Here is a 9,123-nt window from a genome sequence, read left to right on the forward strand (position 1 = left end):
TTTTACCACTAAACTAGTCCTAATTGCCTGCATTTGTCCCATATTTTACCCATTTTATCTGTGTAACTGTCTTAATGCTTTTTAAAAAGCAAAATCGTACCCGCCTCTGGCAGCTCACTCCAGACACTTAGCATGCTCTGTGTGAAAAAAATTGCTCATCTGGACCCTTTCGTATCTCTCCCCTTTCACCTTAAACCTATGCCCTCTAGTTTTAGACTCCCCTACCTTTGGGGAAAGATGTTGACTATCTACCTTATCTCTGTTCCTCATTATTTTATAGACCTCTATAACATCACCCCCTCAGCCTTCTACACTCCAGAGAAAAAAGTCCCAGTCTAATCAGTCCCTCCTTATAACTCAAACTATCAAACCCTGGTAGCATCCTAGTAAGTCTTTTCTGCACTCTTTCTAGATTGATAATATCCTTAACTAAGTTGCAATCTGGCATAGCTGATCCACCTAACTTGCACAGAGTGTGGGAGGAAACTCACACAGGCACAGGAAGAAGATGCAGATTCCACACAGTCACCTAAGGCTAGAATTGAACCCAGGTTCCTGGTGCTGTGAGGCAGCAGTCCTAACCGTTGTGCCACTGCACTTTTCTAACCCACTGAATGGTTAGAAGTGGCCTTGATTTTAAAATCTCATCTGAAAGATGGGCTCCCTGACAATACAGCACTCCATTTGATTTGATTTGATTTGATTTATTCTTGACACAATGAAAAGTATTGTTTCTTGCACGCTATACAGACAAAGCATACCATTCATAGAGAAGGAAAGGAGAGAGTACAGAATATAGTGTTACAGTCATAGCTAGGGTGTAGAGAAAGATCAACTTAATGCAAGGTAAGTCCACTCAAAAGTCTGACAGCAGCAGGGAAGAAGCTATTCTTGAGTTGGTTGGCACATTACCTCAGGCTTTTGTATTTTTTTCTTGATGGAAGAAGGTGGAAGAGAGAATGACCAGGATGCATGTAGTCCTTAATTATGCTGGCTTCTTTGTCAAGGCAACGGGAAGTATAGACAGAGTCTGTGGATGGGAGCTGGTGTGTGTATGGATTGGGCTGAATTCACAACCTTTGTCATCCCTTGTGGTCCTGGGCAGAGTAGGAGCCATACCAAGCTGTGATACAACCAGAAAGAATGCTTTCTATGATGCATCTGAAAAAGTTGGTGAGAGTTGTAGCTGACATGCCAAATTTCCTTGGTCTTCTGAGAAAGTAGAGGCATTGGTGAGTTCATAGAAACTATAGTGTCGGCATGGGATGGGTCAGAGTCAGTTCAGACCTATTGTGGGATAGGCTGGACAGTCCATTCTCAGCTGATTTGAACAGGCCTCCTTCCGTACCGTGAATCTTTCCATGTTTTAATCACATGGAGTGGAAAAACCTTTAAGATTGTGTTGCCAAGTGTGATTAAACATATTCTTGGAGTTTCATCACATCACTTGACCCCACACTCCAGCCATTAGTCAGTCAACACACTCATCCTGCTGATGTACTGCCTTCTTACACCAACTGGAAAGCAACACTTAATACTTAATGGGATGGTGCTTGCCTGTCCACCAATCAGCCCTCCCTCACCCCAACTTTTAATATTCCATATCCAGCAAAGAGAACTGTTCAAAAAACATTTGAAAAAAAAGTTGTTTTTAATGTCCTGATGATTTTTCTGCAGGGTTGCACACAGCAGTGACATCAATTTCTGGAGGTTCCAGGAGATTTGGCAACCTTAGCCTCAGAGTGCCTGACATTTACGGGGAGCAATTGGGAGAGAGGGCAGGGTGAGTTTGAGATTAATTGGATTCAAAGAGCTGGCAGCAAAATGATGGGCTGAATAAACTGTTTGTGTATTGTAAGAGCAATGATTGGACCTCATTCAGTTTGGCTTTTCTCCATTAGATGGTGGTGTTGATCCAGAAACTCCCCTTCCCTCCCTGTGCCACTGCACTCAGAATGTGGCTACAGGGCACTGTGTGTTGGTAATATTTTGGCAAATCTTTTATCGTTTGGCTGCAATCAAAAGAGCGAAAGAATGTGGACTGCGTGGAAACACTTCAATCATGTTGATTGGGTGTGACGTCAATTGGAAAGTGCAATCCTGTCTTGCCTGAACCATCTCCTCAAACTGCACTTAATGAGCTGGGCTTGGTGAGGGTAGTGTTTTGTTAAATCTCGCAGCCACTAATACATCTCAAGGAAATCTCAAAATATCAGAAACTTTTCAGAGGGTTTCAGGGGATGTAAAGCTGATGCAATTATCCGGGAGGTCTGTGTGACTCACTGTATAATTAAAAAAAAAACTTCCAGAGGACTGAATAGTGGACTGAGTCAGATGGTGAACGTGTCAGTTGGAGTTCCATCCTGAAATCTAGGCTGGCTACATCGAATCAAAAACCTCTCTCCTGAAGAATGAAAAAACAATAAAACAGGGAGATGAAAATACTGGTCTGAACTGTTCTTTCCTTCTTATCCTAATCGCACCAAGTACTTGTGCCCGTTAACCTATATTAGCAGGTTTTAAAATCCTTATCCTTGTTTTAGAACATAAGAACATAAGAAATAGGAGCAGGAGTAGGCCATCTGGCCCTTCGAGCCTGCCCCGCCATTCAATAAGATCATGGCTGATCTGTCGTGGCTCAGTTCCACTTTCCGGCCCTCTCCCCATAACCCTTAATCCCCTCGCTTATCAAAAACCCATCAACCCGCTTCTTAAAAATATTTAGCGAGGCAGCCTCCAATCTGGCCACACCTCCTCTCTATCTCTCCAATTGCGATTCCCGTGTTCGTTTTTTTCTGCCCTGATTTAAATTGGTCCGTCATTGGGTGGCACAGTGGTTAGCACTCCTGCCTCACAGCCCCAGGGAGCTGGGTTCGATTTCTGGCTTGGATCACTGTGTGTGGAGTGGGTACGTTCTCCCCGTGTACTCAGGTTTCCTCCTAGTGCAAAGATGTGCGGGTTAGGTGCATTGACCATGCTAAGTTGCCTATTAGTGTCTTGGGATATGTAGCTTAGAAGGATTAGTGGGGTAAATATGTGGGGTTATGGGGATAGGGGCTGGGTGGGATTGTTGTCAGTGAAGATTCGATGGGCTGAATGGCCTCCTTCTGCACTGTAAGGTTTCTGTGATGATTCTTTCTATGATTGCAGCTGTGCCTTCAGCTATCCTGATCCAAGCTCTAGAGTTACTGCATTAAGTATTAAAGGTCACTCTGCTTTCTCACAGCACCAGGGATCCAGGTTCCACTCCCACCTCAGATGACTATCTCTGTGGAGGTTTGCACATATTCTGCATGGGTTTCCTCCTGGTGCTCCGGCTTCCTCCCATAGTCCAAAGATGTGTGAGTTAGGTTAGTTGGCTATGGTCAATTGACCCTTCATATTGCAAATATAATATGCTATATAATAGCATATTATATAATCTATATATACATAATATATGCTATATATTAGCAGGATATATACGTGGGTTATGGGGATAGGGCCTGGGCAGGATTGATTTTGATTTATTATTGTCACATGTATTATTATACACTGAAAAGTATTGTTTCTTGCACACTATAGAATCAAAGCATACCATACATTACGAAAAAAAAGGAGAGAGTGTAGAATGTAGTTTTACAGCCATAGCTAGGGCATAGAGAAAGATCAACTTAATGTGAGATAGGTCCATTCAAAAGTCTGATGGCAGCAGGGAAGAAGCTGCTAGTGAGTCGGTTGGCACGTGATCTCAGACTTGTGTATCTTATTCTCTTCCACCTTCTTCCATTAGGGAAAATGTACAGAGTGAGTGGGGTCCTTGATTCTGCTGGCTGCTTTTCACAGCGTGAAGTGTAGACAGTATCTGTGGTTAGGAGGGTGGTTCGAGTGATGGACTGGATTTTATTCACAACCCTTTGTAGTTTCTTGCAGTTTTGACAGAGCAGGAGCCATACCAAGAAGTGTTACAACAGGAAAGAATGCTTTCTATGGTGCGTCTGTAGAAGTTGGTGCAGTTGTAGCTGACATGCCGAATTTCCTTCATCTCCTGAGAAAGTAGAGGCGTTGGTGGGCTTTCTTAACTCTAGTGTCCACTTGAAGGGACTAGGGCAGGTTGTTGGTGATCTGGATACCTAAAAACTTGTTGGTGCAGACCTGATGGGTCGAATGACCTCCTTCTGCACGATGGGGATTATATAAGTTATCCAGACCCGAAATATTAACTCTGTTTCTTTCTCCACAGTAGCTGTCAGACTTGCTGACTTTTTCCAGTATGTTTCTGTTCACGTTACAGATCGCCAGCTCTCTTTAATTTTTCCAAACCCTCCTCTCCAAATAAATATTTGGTCAGCATCTACCCTAACATCCCCTTTCTTCTGTGACCTTCGATAACACTCCTACAAAGGAGTTTGGTGCGTTTTACCACACCAGCAAGGCTATATAAATGCAACTTGATGCAGTTATTACTGTTCAAGTGCCTGTTGCAGTCCAATGGTTGAGTCAGTAACAGCCACAATGGAGACAGAGCCTCTGTGCCTCATCAATGGAAGGAATTTTTAATGGCCGGGAGCTGTACCTAATGTAATATCCATGTAATTAGCATTAAATACGATTCTCTCTGTTGAGGGAGGATCATTCAGCATTAATAATAGGTTTAATGACAAGATCTCAGTCCTAATTACTGGGTCCAGGGACCTGAAAACACAGCCTGCTCACGATTTTGTTTTTAACCCATGGGCATTAATCTCCCGCCGACAGTATTACTGAATATCCCTGTCACAATCAATGACCCTCGATAACAAATGTCACAGTTGGTACAGGGAGAAAGAACTGCCCATTTGTTTAACGCCTTTCATAGGAGTGAGAATCCCAAAGCGCCTCACAGTCAAATGTAACCCTTCTCCGTTTGAAGTAGCCACTGTTATCCCGTCGGGCGGCAAACAATGTATGCACAGTAAGATCCCACAAGCAACACTGAGATAACGAGGCCTGCTACTGAGTTCTGCAGCAAGTTCTCAGCATGGACCCCAAGGTAAGTCTAAGTGACAATTACCCACAAAACTAATTCAGCTGAATCTCAGCCATTAAACAAAGAGACAAGTAACAGGTTAAAGATAGACATGCATCTCTATAGTTCCCTTCACAAAACTCAGCATGTCCAACAGCATTTTGTGGTCAATAAGAGTACTTTTTGAGTAGTTGCTATTGCAATGTGGAAAACAAGGCAGTCAATTTGTGCACAGCAAGCTCCCACATAATGAATGGATAATCTGAGTTTATATTGATATTGGTCCGGAGATAAATATTGGCTAGGGTGCAAATTTTGCTTTCCCCAAGTAATTTGGACAGCTTTTCCGTGCCCAAAGTTCATTTTTCTGTGCCCTGTTTGGCCATTCGATCAGGATGCCCTGATTGGCTAATGCGGGATTACAGGGATGCATTTATGTGAAATTGGTGGCAGGATCTTTCATGTGTGCGGAAGGTTTACATCATCGAAGCTTTACCAGACTGGCTTAGTCTAGAATAAAAATCATTCTGAAGAAGGAAGCGACTCTGAACATAAAATATTTGAGATAATCGGCAGTAAAGACGCAAGTGGCAATTTTTGGAGATCACATGGGTTATTCTTTTGGTCAACGCTGCAGTACTTTATAGGATTTAATAGGGCAATCTATAGGAGTTAATAGAGTAATCTATTGGATTTAATAAGGGAAATCTGAGTTAATGGAGATAATTTATAGGATTTAATAGGATAATCTATAGGATTTAATTGGAATAATATATGGGAGTTAATGGAGTAATATATAGGATTTAATGGGGGTAATATATAGGATTTAATGGGGGGCAATCTATAGGAGTTAATGGGGATAATTTATAGGCGTTAACAGGGCGACCTATAGCTATTACAGGGATTGGGTAATCCATTGGAGTTAATAGGGTAGTCAATTGGAGTTAATGGAGACAGTCTGTGGGAGTTAATAGGAACAATATGTAAGAGCTAAAGGGTTAATCTAAAGGATTATCCAATCAGGGCATTACAACTGAATGACCAATCAGGGCACTGAAAGATGAACCAATCAGAGCAGCAAAAGACTGCCAATGCCAAACTACTCCCGTTCTTGCTGATAACACCAAGGAATCACTAATATCCGCCTTCCAAAACAGATAGGAACACAATCTGACATCTCAGGTGAAAGGACCTGCTCAGTACTGCACTGGAAACGTCAGCCTGAATGATATGATCAGGGCTGTGCATATCCTATATATTATTATCACTGGTATCATGTAAGAAATGCAGCAGTCAACTTGCACACTGCATACATATATAGCACCTTGTGGCTTCTCTTTACAGGATCTCAATCTACCTCTCATACTAAGAAATCATGCAATCACCTCACATGTAGCAAAGTATCACGGACAGCCAAAGTGGTAAATTTGTTTTTGAAGTCTATCCAATGCCGTTGTTTGAGGGAATAATGTTGGCCAGGGCCCCAGGAAAATGCCTCTGCCCTTCTGTACAAAGAACTGTGGGATCTTCAACATCCTCCCAACATGCCAGAGGAGACCAGTGGGACTTGGGTTTAATGTGCAGAGCCCCAACCTTTGAAAATGGAAAGAATATGCACATGCATTGTGCCTTTCTCAAATAAACAAAAGCTTAAGGGGATGGGGGTGCAGCCATTCCCTGGTCCATTCCTCATGGCAATGCCTTGACTAATCAGAGTTGGCCTGCCTAATTTGAATTTAAACAGAAGCTTTGCAGTTAAATTTTCCCTGGTGCATTCTCCATGCCAACAGCTTTACACATCAGCTTCCATTTGCTAATCAGCATCCTCCTCTCATGCTGTATAAATTGTTGTTTTCTTTGAGATTTGGTATTCTTGTAACTCTGTCCTGATGAGTGCAAGATAAAAAATTTCAACAGCACATTTCTTCCTCCTCAGATAGTAATAGACTGAGTACCATTGGGTTTGTGCCTCCAGAGAGCAGAGAATGCCAAAGGGCAACAGCAGTGAGTTTTCAGCCGCAAAAATGGATCCATGGGCAACTCACCTTTTCAAATTTATTAACCAATTTGCTGTGGGTGTCACTGACAAGGCTGGCTTTTGTTGTCCATCCTTAATTGCCCTTGAACTGAGTGGCTTGCCATACCATTCAAGAGGGCAGTTAAGAGCCAACCACATTGCTGTGGGTTGGGATTCACATGTAGGCCAGACCAGGTAAGGATGGCAAATTTCCTTCCTCAGCGGGACGTTATTAAATAGCTGACAGTTTCTGACAGGTTCATGGACCTTGAGATCTTCAACGTTCTTTTATGATAGTTTCGCTGTCACCATTCCAAAGAAAAGCTTGATGTTCCAGATTTCTGAAGTGAATTTTAAAAAAAACACCATGAACCCATGTCCCCAGAGCTACAGCCCCGACCATTGATGATGGTACTGTGACAGTGTCAGCAAGCTAGTCATCCATGGACAGAGCCATTATACCAGTCTATAACCATGTGCAGTAAATGCAACTTTTGAGTAAGACCTTTGTCTAAAGTTTTCTTTCGTACATAGGCTGTTGGCCCTTTTTTAAAAAAAATCATGGGGCGATGCTGGCTAGGTCACATTTAGAATAGAATCACAACAGTGGAGAAGGAGGCCATTCAGCCCAACAAATCTGCACCGACTCTCCAACAGAGCACCCCATTCAAGCCAATCCCTGTGGCTCCATGTATTTACCCTGTGAATCTCCCTAACCTCACATCTTGGGACACTAGGGGGCAATTTAGCAGGGCCAATGCATCTAACCGCACATCTTTTGGACTGAGGGAGAAAACCAGAGCACTCGGAGGAAACCCATGCAGACACAGGGAGGATATGCAAACTGCAAGGCTGGTATCAAACCTGGGTCCCTGACAATGCAGGCAGCAGTGCTAACCACTCTGCCACCATGCCAATTGCTTGAACTGAATGGCTTGCTAGGTATTTCAGAGAGCAGTTAGAGTCAACCACATTGCTGTGCATCTGGGCTCCCATGTAGGTCAGACCAGGTAAGGAGGGCACATTTTCTTTGTGAACTTGTGTTTTTACAACAACTTTTTTATGGTCACCATTAAATTTTTATTCAATTCTAATTTTATCATCTTCTCTGGTGGGATTTGAACCCAGGTCCCCAGATCTTATAATGGGTATCTGCATTACTACTCCAGTGGGAGAACCACTATGCAACCGCCTCCACAAGCTTTTGGTCCCATGGTTGGCAGGGACAGTCTGCCACTTTTGGAATAAACACACCTACTTTTGTCATCGATCAGACAGAACTCCTCTCATGTGAGCGAGATTAGCTGTCACTCAACGGGCAGCACTCAAACTTGAGTCAGAAGGCCGTGAGTTCAAATCCTCCTCCAGGAATTTGTGCACAGTACCCAAGGTTGACGCTGCAGTGCAGAAGTGAAAGAATGCCACAATGGGTGAGATCTTAAACTGAGATCTCTCAGGTATTGTAAAAGACTACAGGACTGCGACTGGCAGTAGTTCTGCCCAGTCCCTTGGGTCGACATTTATCTCCGAACGAACCTCACTCAAACAGATTATCTGGTAACATACATTGTTGCTGTTAGTGAACTCTTGCTGTGCACAAAGTTAGCTGCCACATTTCCTACTTGACTACGTTTCAGAATGACTTCATTGGCTGCAAAGTGCTTGGGGATGTCCTGAAGGTATTACTTCCTTTTTCTTGCGCCACTTTAGCTTTCTGTGTTAAAACATCGCCGAAAGGAATTCAGAGACATTGTCTTATTAATTTCTAACTGCGAATATCAGAGTCCAGAATCTCTCCTCCACTGCACCTCTGTGATATTCTGCCAGCAACAATTTGTCAAGAATTCAAAAAAAATCTATTTCGGGCAACTTCTGCTGCTTCTGCATCGCCCCTCCTGGCCGTATCTTCAAGAAGTTTGGTCTAATTCAGAGGAATTTTCATTAACTTCTGCTGGGTTTCAGCACCGGAGGAGCTGAGGAGATTTTTTTTTCAGCAGTAATTTATGTGGAGTGAGCTTGAAGCTGGGCTCTGTTCCAGCTCGCACGCAGGAGGTAACGCTCTCCTCCGACAGTGGGGAAATTGGTCTGGGTGCCTCGCTTGATTTCTGAGCCAGGTTCC

This window comes from Carcharhinus amblyrhynchos, chromosome 3 (assembly GCF_965287045.1).
Source record: "Carcharhinus amblyrhynchos chromosome 3, sCarAmb.v2.hapA, whole genome shotgun sequence".
Lineage (NCBI taxonomy): Eukaryota > Metazoa > Chordata > Chondrichthyes > Carcharhiniformes > Carcharhinidae > Carcharhinus > Carcharhinus amblyrhynchos.